Source organism: Canis lupus, chromosome 24, assembly GCF_048164855.1.
Source record: "Canis lupus baileyi chromosome 24, mCanLup2.hap1, whole genome shotgun sequence".
Lineage (NCBI taxonomy): Eukaryota > Metazoa > Chordata > Mammalia > Carnivora > Canidae > Canis > Canis lupus.
The window spans coordinates 39,866,070-39,878,860 of record NC_132861.1 but is presented as its reverse complement, the minus strand read 5'-3'; the positions used below and the strand labels follow the sequence as shown (position 1 = coordinate 39,878,860).

General features: G+C 37.5%; 1 protein-coding gene across 12 annotated transcripts in view; it reads left to right on the top strand.

The window, feature by feature from the left end:
- Positions 1-12,791, top strand: part of DOCK10 (dedicator of cytokinesis 10) — a 260,663-nt gene that overhangs the window by 130,445 nt on the left and 117,427 nt on the right. The window lies entirely within an intron of this gene.

The following is a 12,791-nucleotide window of genomic DNA, read 5'->3' as shown; positions in this document are numbered from 1 at the left end:
AGCACCTTGTAATGATGAGGAAGCTTTCATAGAAACATAAAGCAAGTGTTCAGCATCCTCAGCTGGAAATAAACAGATCCAGCTGCCCCATCCCTACCGTCCAACCACAGTGGCCTCTAGCCTCTTCACCATGATGCTAAGTGCCCAGATGGTGCTCTACTACAGCTGCCCTCTGGAAGGACTCAGTCTCTCAGTGTCCTCCCTGACAATCACACTCATTCTGTCCAGGTAACTCTGATGCAAACAGTGGCCCACACTTGGAGAAACATTGGCTGGATTTTTGAAATCAGTTTAAGCCAGCACTGAAATGAATTCATTGATGTTTTGTAGAAACACGTGCGTCCCTTACAGCCTCTGCTTTATTGCACTAAGCAACCTTTGTGGTCCTCTCTGCACTAAGTGCCCTGTGGCTCCCCTCGGGGTGGTGAGGACAAATTCTGTGGTTGCTAGGCAGCAAACTGGCATGAATCTAATTTAAACACATCCAGTTCAATACTGATTTTGAATTATCTCTCACTACCTTGACAATTCTCAGCTCTATTTGAAAGGCAGTGAGCATTCTTTCCTTCTTTTAATCTGGAATGACTTTATATTTTTAATAGGAATTTGAATAAAATGAACAGTCTGTCCCTTTTCTGTTTTATCTGTTATTAATTCTCTTCCCTGTCGATTCAATATAAGTCTAATATTCCCCCACACCAGAGTATGGGCTTATTTCATATCCATTAAAGCGCTTCATAAAATTATGATAAATTAACATCAAACCATAGTCGAGCAACATGTACATATTCATATAATTTTGCACCCTCTGTGTGATAGATCTTACTACTCATTTTACAGCCTAGAAAACAGATTCTGAGTGATTGACTTGTCCTACTTTACACAGAGCCGTAATTAAGGCCCTGGTCTCTCTGAACCCTATGCTCCATGCCCTTACCAACTTGACTATCTCTAACCCTTTGAGAAATGTGTTTAAACACATTTAAGAGCCAGACCTGATGAGGATATTTCCACTGTTTATCATGGAATATGTCCTTCTTTTTGATATATGTGATATATGTTTAACTTTTCTGCCTCAGTTTCTTTATCTTCAAATAAGCATATTAATAATTCCAAGACTGTGTTTCTAAAAATAAATATAACAATGATATGAAAACAGTTGGAATATAACAACTGGGGAGCAGTGTCTTTATCTGATTCTCATAAGTGGCTTAAAATCAACATCTACAACCAGAAAAAAAAATCAAACACTTCCGTGATAAAACAAGTACTACCCCTCCCACTGGGGGTTGGGAAGCAATTAAAGGAATCTATAAACAGGATACAGACTTCTTAAGCAAAACTTCTATAGTAAAGTTTTTATTTTAATATACACAAAAGAATAATATAAAGCCAGAAGCTCAGAACACTAATTAAAACTAAGCTCCCAGTTTGGTCTCTCTTAACAAAGAAGATGAAAACAGAGAATTGAGAATGATACAGTGGCCCAACAGGCAACAAGGGTCTAGGGACCACTTCAGCTGACTAGCTGAGAGAAATACTGACAAAGTACTAAAGTATAGCAAGTTACTCTGCCAACAAAGCCCTCTGCAATTTCTGGAAACCCATCTGCTGCAGGAATAGAATAATGATGAAGCAAGAGGTAAATCATGAATTCAAGAATCCAAACCTCACTTTCATCAAGACATAAAACACTTGGTGATATTAAGAGTTATGGAAATGTTAGAAGAACAGAAGCAAAAATTAAATTTTTACAAAAAGTAAAATTGAAAGAATAAATAATAGTAGAAGCAGACTATCTATGCCTACATTTACTTTTTTAATAAAAGTAGGCTCTGTGCCCAATGTGGAGCCCAGTGTGGGGCTTGAACTCCCAACCCCGAAATCAAGAGCTGAGCTGAGATCAAGAGTTGGATGCTTAAAAAAATAAATAAATAAATAAATAAGAGTTGGATGCTTAACCGAATGAACCATCACCAGGCACCCCTACACTTACTTCTACATATAAATACACACATACACACACTCGCGCACGCGCACACACACACACGGATTATATACTGTCTTCATCCAGACAGTATTAGGTTGTTGGGACAAGGAAAAGTTTAGATTTTAAGCAGGTTCTAGACCAGAAATAGTGGCATTCTCTAGGAAAAAAATATATAAGACCCAAGACTGAATAGGAAATAAATATCAGACTTAAAGCAGACAATAAATGTGGAAATCCTTAGGCTTTGGTAGAAAATCCACATTAAAAACTAGCAGAACAAATGGTTAAGATGAGAGTAGACACCAATTTCACATAGGCACAGAATGTTTTGCAGAAAGCTGGGTGAGCATGATGTCCACAGAACACACACACACACACACACACACACACACAATATCCATGAAGACTACTTTAGAAAGGAATATGACATGCGGTATTTACCATGTTTGTTTGACCATGGAGAAATTCTGTCCATTTTCCCCCAAGTCTCTTGAAAACCATCTTTGAGAAATGCTGATGTGAATCTGAGGGAATGAGATCATCAGAAACTAGGGAGAAGGGACAGCTCAAGTAAAACAATCTATTAGGTAAAACTTGATATGATTTTCATTAAGGCAGATGGTGTTGAAGAGAAAAGGAATATTAAAGCTCCCAAAAGATCAAAGAAATTTTCTTTTCTTTCTTTTCATGGACAAACCTCTTACCATTACTTATCAAAAGTGTCTATCTTTGTCCAGAGGGTAAACCTCTGGGAATACTAGGACATGATTCCAGATACACCCACATATGGTTGTTCTATGGATTTATCCTCATGCAGCAAAATGCAAGTCTACACAAGGTTAATTTCAAAATTTGTGGTAAATAACAGTGCTCATGAAGTTCAGAGTAGCACTTTTTTCCAGCCCTTAAATTTCTCCTCTCAACCCCTTACCTAATTATTGAATTATTTTTTTCTCTCATCCAAGGAGGAAAAATGAACTCAGTGGCTTAAACAAGCTACTCCTTTGGATATACACAGAAACTCCTACTCAGTTCAGTTGGGTGAAGCCGATTACCCTGTCTTTACAAAGGGTTAAATTCTTCACGTAGAAAATTCTTCTCCCACTGATTTATACTGTTACTATGGATCACATGCAAAGTGTATGCAGTGAAGATTGGACTGCATGAAAGATTGGACTGGGTTTATTTTTCAACAACATAGCACTTACTAAGTGGTTGTCACCAAATAGATGAAACATAGTCCTCACCTTCAAGGAGCTCCCTTCAGGCAAGAAATACCAGACCTGTGATCAGATTTTTACAGTGCAATCTGACTAGTATCCTTGGAGTGTTACGGTAAAATAGAGAAATGAGGTCAGGTTCACATATTAGAAAAAATTAGCTAAAAGCAGGCCAGAGAGGTACACCAGGGTGGTTCAGTGGTTGAACATCTGCCTTTGGCTCAAATCATGATCCCAGGTTCCTGGGATCGAGTCCTGCATCAGGCTCACTGCAGGGAGCCTGCTTCTCCTTCTGCCTGTCTCTGCGTCTCTCTGTGTCTCATGAATAAATAAATAAAATCCTTTAAAAAAAAAAAAAAAACAGACCAGAGAATGGATTGGTTTGCTGGTATGGGGGAATAAGTAAAACTGAAGAGAAGTTCAAGAGATGGAAGACTATTTATTTGAGTAGCCCAGCGGTGTTAAAGCCCTACACTAACATATGGCAGTGTGATAGTAATGATAGTAAAGGCCATTAAAGAAATGGGATTGACAGAAGTTGGTGACTGAACAGAAAGAAAGGGAGAGGTATGGTGGCTGTTACTCCTACATATCTGTGTTGGGCTATTAGCTAGATAGGCCAGTAATTGAGATAAGATGCCCAGAAGAAAGTAAAGATTGTTCAAGTAGGGATGAATGTAGCAAATAAAATAATGTCACTGGTCAACATGCATATAGAGACAGATGCCAAAGAAGGAGATAAATAGGCAGGCCCCAGTGCAAGAGGAAGAGGTGGGCATTTGCTCTGGATTTGAAAGTAGAAGCTTTGAGCCTGGAAGAGTTTACCAGAAATGCCATGGGGACTTGGCTGGAGCTGAGGGGAAAGTCCTTGGGCTGAACTCCCACTTAAGCAACTGGTAAAGAGGGCCCTACTTGGGAGATGGAGTGGACAGGGAGATGAAGAAAACAAGAAGAAATTGTTTTTTCAGAATTAAAGAGTCCATAGCAAGCATTAGTTAATGGTATAAAATGCCGAAGAAGTATCACATAAGGAAGGGCCCACTGGATTTGGTCATCAGAGTCATTGGCAGTTCTTTTTAAAAAAAAAAAAAAAAAGATTTATTTATTTATTATTTATGATAGACACAGAGAGAGAGAGAGGCAGAGACACAGGAGGAGGGAGAAGCAGGCTCCATGCCAGGAGCCCGACGTGGGACTCGATCCCGGGACTCCAGGATTGCGCCCTGGGCCAAAGCCAGGCGCCAAACCTCTGAGCTACCAAGGGATCCCCTATTGGCAGTGCTTTTTTTTAAAAAAAAAAAAAAATTATTTTATTGAAATTCAGTTCATTAACATATAGTATATTATTAGTTTCAGAGGTAGAGGACAGTGATTCATCAGTTGCCTACAGTACCCAGTGCTCACCACATCATGTGCCCTCCTTAATGTCCATTACCCAGTTATCCCTAACCCCACCACTTACCCTCCAGCAACCCTCAGTTTGTTTCCTAGACTTAAGAGTCTCTCATGGTTTATCTCCCTCTCTGATTTTGTCTTATTTTATTTTTCCCACCCTTCCCCTGTGATCCTCTGTTTTGCTTCTTAAATTCCACATATGAGTGAGATCATATGATTAATTGCCTTTCTCTGACTGACTTATTTTGCTTAGCATAATACCCTCTAGTTCCAACCACATTGTTGCAAATGGCAAGCTCTCTTTTTAATGGCTGAGTAGTATTCCATTGTATGTGTACGTGTGTGTGTGTGTGTGTGTGTGTGTGTGTGTGTGTACCACATCTTCCATTATCCATTCATCTGTCAATGGATATCTGGGCTCTTTCCATAGTTTAGCTATTGTGGACATTGCTGCTATAAGCATTGGGGTGCAGGTGCCCCTTCGGATAACTGCATTCATATCTTTGGGGTAAATACCTAGTAGTACAATAGCTGGGTGGTAGGGTAGCTCTCATTGACAATTCTGTGATAGAACATCTTCAAAGGGTATGAACACAACCTGATTACAGTGGGTTAAACCCTGAAAAGATGCGTTATCTTATCAAACAACGTGTTAGTGTATTGTGGTCTCTTTATCTACAAAGCACTTTGACAGTAAATCCAATAAAATTATTGGAACTGGACAACCCGGTGGCTCAGTGATTTAGCGCTGTCTTCAGTCCAAGGCCTGATCCTGGGGATCCGGGATCGAGTCCCACGTCAGGCTCCCCGCATGGAGCCTACTTTTCCCTCTGCCTGTGTCTCTGCCTCTCTTTCTGTGTGTGTCTCTATGAATAAACAGATAAAATCTTTTTAAAAAATTATTGGAACCCTTCAGTGAAAATATTCCATGCATACCAAAGTTAAAAATAATTCAGTAGGCTGTTACAGTGTATACTAAAATATTGCTTAATTTGTTAAGGAAAATTTTGTAAACATAAAGAATAATATGATCAAATGAGTATAATATTAAAAAAGATTTTTTTTTCCTCTGCCTCTTTTTCCTCTTCCACCATTTGGACACAGATAGATAGCATTCAACTAATTCAAGAGAAAATTATAAATATTTGAGATTGGGACACCTGGGTGACTCAGCGGTTGAGCATCTGTCTTTGGCTCAGGGTGATCCCAGGATTCCAAGATCGAGTTCCACATTGGGCTGCCTGTGAGGAGCCTGTTTCTCCCTCTGCCTCTGTCTCTGCCTCTGTCTCTGCCTCTCATGAATAAATAAATAAAATCTTAAAAATAAATAAATAAATATTCAAGATAGAAGCTGCCTCATGTTGAGAAGTAAAGGAGATATTAATCAATTTGGATCCCAAACAGCAAAGAAAATTATGAGGAGAGGAGGATTGACTATGATTTAAAATGTATTTCTTGCTGCCCTCTTTTGTTAACCAAAAGAAACATATCTAACTAGAATGAAATGTATCCTGTTGCTCAAAAAGGAATTCCATTTTTCACTTTATGGTTAAAATAATTTTAAGTGTTTCATGTTTAATTTTGAACTGCATATTATGTGCGTTGATAAAGAAACCTTTCTTGTAGTTAAAATGGCTTTGTACTTTACACACATTGTTTGAATCTCATATGTAGAATAATGTGCATTCAAACTTACCCAGAAATAAGAATAAGTGTTTTAATAAATGATTTGGGGTGCTTTTTTTGCATATATAAATTAAGTGAAGATGAATGACATTTTCTGATTCTGAATCATTTATTGGGCAGCAAAAGAATGATTCTAATACATTCATTACCTTCACACAGAAGCATGGCTTTCCTCACCATAGAACCAACTCCTTAGATACACATTAGGGCTACATGCACAGTTTAAATTACTGAAAATTATTGAGGAAAATGTAACTAAAAAACTCCCTCCAGATTAAAAAGAAAAGCCATAATCCTTTCTTAATAAAATTAGTGTGAATAGAAAAAATTTTGTTTCTGTTTTGAAAAATGGGGCTCTTAATTCACCGATAATGTTTTGTTGGAGGTTACAGGACTTTTCATTTTGTGTGTTACTTTTTAAAAGTGAATGTATAAGTTAAGATACATTTATTTTGTGACTTCAAGCAACGGAAAAATGAGATCAAACTCTATTATCATCCTATATTGGACCTGATCTTATTTATGTATAATAATTTTGTTTCTATCATGGCCAGAACAAAATAGATCACCCATTTTATTTTTTACACTACATGTATAACACTAAAGATAGTACATGTACAAAAGTTGATTAAGATAAAGTCAAATGTGTTTATTTTGTAAGTGGCATTAGGATAAAATGTATATAGAACACCCTGGTGAAAACAAAATAGTTTTGAGTTTCGCAGTAACAACCTTGAAGAAATTTATTGTCTTACTGTCTCATCACCAAAATCACTAGAATAACAGTCTTGCTTCCAAATATGCAAAACTATCCCAGTTCTAAAGTGGCCTCTTCTTCTCTACAGTAAAAATCATCCTACCATGTGTGGTGGTAAGTGGATAAAAACACAGAAGTACAAGTCTGAAACCCTCGCATATAAAAATGTTAAAAAAGAACCCAGTTTAAGTTTGAACCTACAAATTTCAATCACATTGAATTACAACCCAGATTTTATGCCTTCCCTAAAAAGAATGATTTCGATCATAATATTACCAAGGTTTTTAGTACTATCCATTATTCATGTCTTGACAAATTACTTGTGAGATATAGCTGGGAAATTAGAATGTATGTTCCCGGGTCAGGCACAGGTGTGATTTATGAAAGTCTAATTTTACAGTTTGTTCAACTGCCTTCATACAACACAGTTTAAAAAAACAAACAAACAAAAACCCCAAATATTTTGATTTGTTTCCAATTTAAATACCAATTTAGGCTGCTCTATAATTCAAAGTAACAAAGTAGTTGAAAAATGATTCTCATTTATGGCTGCCATTTGATAGGACATTCTCTTTTATATCATACATGCATATTTATATACATAATAACTGTCTAATATCAAATGATATTTTAAAAACTCAGACCCCAAATCCATTATTATTTGGCTTGTACCATGATTTCTGAAACTGAGTCATATCTATATTTACTTTGTTTATTTTGTCCAAACATTTTTCCTTCTTTACCAGGTCTGTAGTATAAGTGGTAAAACTCATTTTGTTCAACTTATATTTATACCGCAGAAAAATAATTATTTTATTTTAAAGGAATACATAGATGTGACCCCATTAAAGAAAAAATAGGTTTAGTGCCTTTTCTCTTTTTCTCTAAAATATCAACATATTGAGTGACCACATGTCCTGGTTGCAAGAAGAGTCTCATGTTCTACCTGTTGGCCTGGCCAATAGCCTCTTCTGTCATTTTGTAGTGTCTCGGTGTGGACAATAAATTACCCAGCTACCCTTTCAATACATAATTTGCCTAAATTCACTTAATTTTATGATGCTACATTTTCAACATTTATATAATACGCGTAATTACTTCTAAACTTAATAAAGACTGCCATGAATGTGAAATTACCACCATCATTTTACAAATACAGAATTCATCCTAGTGGTGACTAAGGGTCAAAATGAACACCTTTTGTGGTTGCATACATCTTTCTGGCAAGAAACTAGTGATGTAATTAAATCAACCTCTATAGCCAGAAAGAAAAAGAATTTTGCATCTGAAGAGCCATTTATTACCTGCTTATTACTCTGTAGCCAGAATCTAATCATCAGCCCTTTTAAGAGATGGACAAATTACATTGCCAAACCCAAATTGCTATTTGAGGTAAGTAACCTGATTTGAATGGATTCTGATGATTCTCTAAAGAGAAGAGGAAAGGGAAAAAAATGAAATATTTTCCTTATAGTATTTTAAGGTGCCCTTTACAATTGCCCAATCTTTTCTAAAGTATTTAGATATTTTTTTAGAGATTTTATTTATTTATTCATGAGAGACACAGAGAGAGGCAGAGACAGGCAAAGGGAGAAGCACACTCCCTGCAGGGAACCTGATGTGGCATTTGATCCCAGGATCCCAAGATCACAACCTGAGCCAAAGGCACACACTCAACCACTAAGCCACCCAGGTGCCCCAGTATGTAGATTTTTAGAACTTTCATAGTGTCATGTTATGTCTAACAGAAAAAGGATATAGGAAATACACTCATTCAAATAAATATTGAATACCTACTCTAAATAAAACCCCCATCCTACAGTCAATATGCCCCTGCTCTTTCAGCTGGAGGGTGACCTCAATTACCAGAATTGACTGTATGAAGTCGGGACCCTGATGCTGTCAGTTCATAGGCAAAACAGCACAAGGACCACATTACCCCTCAAGTGGAATGATAGATTTGGGGGCCCCCGTGGAGATTTCTGATTTAGCTGCTCTCGTGTGGGACCCAAGAATCTGCATTTTAAATAACAATCCCTAATAATTAATGAACAGGTTGCCATTTAGGAAGCATCATCCTAATGGTATAAAAGCCTTTGAGCATGTTGACCTTGCTCAGCTTTTTTGTGTCAAAATGCATAACAGCAGAGATAGGAAGCATAAAAGCTGAACAAGCAAACAATAAATTAATAAAATGTGAATCGAGGCATTGCCGTGTGAAAAAAATTCACCAGCTCAGCAAACTTTTGCTGGATATTCATAGTCTTCACCTTTGAAGTAGATGGTGACAGCCTCCAAGGGTGAGGAGCTGGGATCTTGAAAGCTGTGTTGTGGGCTAGATAGTTAAAGGGGGAATGGAACCACTGCCTTACCGTAACAAGCAGAGTTGTAGCCTGTGACTTTGAATTTGCAACAGGCCCTTTCAGCTTCATTTTTGGACAAAGAGGCGTTGTAGTCATAATTAAAATAGCTCTTAATGAGAGTGACTGTGTGGGCAGGAACAAAGAAGAGAGAATAATTTTCTATGCGTAACATTTCCAAAATGCCATTGCTATGTAGGAGAAACATTTATGTGTTTGTAAAATGCACTGGCTTTCTCAGAATCCAAGAAATCACAGATTTAGATGGATTTTTAAGGGTCATCTGTTCTACCCCTAATCCTCATCTACCCACCACCATACATGAAACATAGCAAATAAATTCAGAAGGAATTTGATTAAAGCAGACCTCTTTGATAATCAGAGCTAATATATATCTCTCCAAAACTCTACTTCGTGCGTCAAGAAAAACTAGTTGTTATTATCAACTATTGTGACTGTGGATTATACATCGAGTCAAACATGCTGAGAAAACTGATTTTTAAAGCAAGTGTTTATTAAGTACATACCCTATGTTAGTTGCTTTATAGGGAGTGTCTTATTAGATTCTTATGAAGTTGGTGTTATTTAGACAGATAAAGAAATTTAGAGATACTAAGTTACTTAATTGAAATCTCACCGTTACCACTAAAATTCAAAACCAGGTCTGTCTGACTCCAAGACAGAAGCAGAAATGCCATGCAAACATTTGGAATGATGGTCCAAATATGCCTAAAAGAAAAAAAGAAGTCTGAAATCATCAAACAATTCATAAATTAGCTGATGGACTTCTAGAGTCAGACAAATGCGATTTGAAGTCCTACTTCTATCATGTGTAGGACCTTTGGCAAAGATCTGAGCCTCTCAGTGCTCTATGATTTATAAAATAGAAATAAAATTTCACAGAATTCTTATTAAAACCCTTGGTACAGCACCCAGTGGTGTGGTATCTGACAAGTACATGCCACTCCAAACTAGAAAAGAAGTACTTCTTTGCTAGACTGTAGTGATATAAGAAAGTTCCACATTAAAAAAAAAAAGAAAGTTCCACATTCATTTTGGGTCAGTGGAATTCAGGATGTACATATCTCAGATGGAGTTAAGCCTGTGGCATATTGTGAATATCATGTGAAATACATGTGAAGTGTACCTGTGTATCATGGCTAAACATCAATACTGTAGGTGGCAAGAAAGGATAAATAAAGTAAATCAGTGCATCTTTGTCCCATTAGCCTCCAGATTAGGGAATTTAGAGATAATGAGACAGAGACTTCTCAATCTAGTCTAATATTCTGGTTGTTAACTAGCTAAATCTGAGATCCTAATAAATAATTTGACCAAAAGCCATGTTGGAAGTCAGTATTAGGGGTTAGTTCCAGAATAAGAATAAAGCTGTGTAGCTCCTGGTCCAGTGCCATACCTTCTGTTTTCCTTTTTCTTATAACAAATATACATTGGTTTGGCAGTTTTTTGCCCAGAATCTTTAAAATACTTTAAGCACTCTATTCTAAGAAAATAACCCCAAATGGGTCAGACTTGGGGGAGGATGGGAAGACCAAATGCATGAAGAAATACTCTGAATACTCATGGAAAAATTCTCATTTTTTTTTATAAAAGCCTCCTTTAAAAAAAATACTCATATTTTCTACAATGGCACAAAATCTGAAGAACCACAATAACCACCCACCCTGTCCTATTCTAGAAGTCTTTTCTCAAATGTTAGCATCTCTGTGGTCCCCATCCTAACCATTCTATTAAATTGGTCTCCTTCCTGCAACTCTTATCCTCGCCCTTCTCCTGGTTTTTTTTTTTTTTTTCACTTAACAGGTACCACTTTTCAACATACACACAATTTACTTATTTTGTGTTTATTGACCAGCTCTTCACAAGGACATAAATCTCAAAAAGGCATACATTTTTGTCCCTTTTTCACTGATGTTATTTCACATCACCTAGAACAACCCAGTAAGAGTTTAGTGATGTTTGTGGAAGAAAGGAATGATCTCCAAAACTAGGAGACTAGATTAGTAAATTAGGGTATGATATTTTATTCTACTTGTTTTAAGTGGTCATGAAATTTAGAAAACAAATGTAAAAAATCTAGAATATGCCATTAAGTGAATAAAACCGACATTCAAGTTCAAATAAACACTTGGAAGGGGAGACCACATAAAACTGTGTGTTGGAAAAAAAAAGAGAGGGAAAAGGGAAATACAAAAAGAAAGTAGATTTTTTTGGTTTTGTTTTTCATTTTTAAATATATCTCATTGCATTTGAGAGCTATTGCCAGGTATAGAGAAAGGGCAGTGAGAAGAGAAAGAACTGTGATCGTGAACATTCTGTCCTTGTGACCTTGGGATGCCATGGCCCATACTCCTTGTCTGAATCCTTGGCATCTTTATCTAAAATGAAGATAGAACTTTTTAGCCAAGGAGCATATCAGGGCTTAGTTTTCCTCTTACTTCCAGAAACATGTGATTTGAAGAATTGGCTCAGGAATCACAAGTTAAGTAGTTTCACTTTAGCCAAAGATTCAGTTTTGTTCCCGTTCCCCTTCTCCATCCGTAGTCCATCCTGATCTACCAAATTCCCTTTGCTGGTATCCACGTCTGTGGGTCCTGTAGCTGTTTTTCACCACTCCTCTCTGCCAACATCCTCCTACTCTTGTCTTGGTCCCAGGCTCACGCCTTGTTTAGCTTCTGTCTCCAGTTTGTGCGTGGGTGCTCACCTGAACAAATAAAGTCAGGGCGTGGAGCAAGTTCAAGGCCAGAGAAGTCCAGAGCGGCTGAGGACACTCGACTACTCTCTCCTCACCCTACATTTCCCTGCATCTTAAGCCCCGTGCCCACACCCACTGCTCTCCATCAACCTTTCTGCAGCAACCTCGGGGTGGTTCCCTCCTACACTTCATGTTTCTGCAAAACAGGGCTAGTGCTTTTCTTGCTTGTGGCATTTGCACACCCCCAGTGATGCTTCACATGCAGATATCCTTGCCTGTCCCCTCCCTGATTCCCAACAACCACAGTTCTTTATTTCTCTCTTTGCAGTAAGCTTATTGCTCCTCATTATCTCCACTAGAGAAGACAAGACTTCCTTATAATCTTCATGTCAGCTGCTCAATCCCCAGGTTCATGTAATTTTAGAATGAAAAGGAATCTTTAAAAGCCACCTAGTGAGGGGTACCTGGGTGGCTCAGTGGATTAAGGATCCAACTCTTGATTTAGGCTCAGGTCATGATCGCAGGGTCATGAGTGAAACTCCCATTACCACTCCATCAGTACATTGATTGCTAGGTGCATGATAGCTGTTTGGGAAATATTTGCCATCAATAAATACTGAAAAATCAGTCTCTACATACCAAGTTTTTGGTTATCTTTTATTCATAT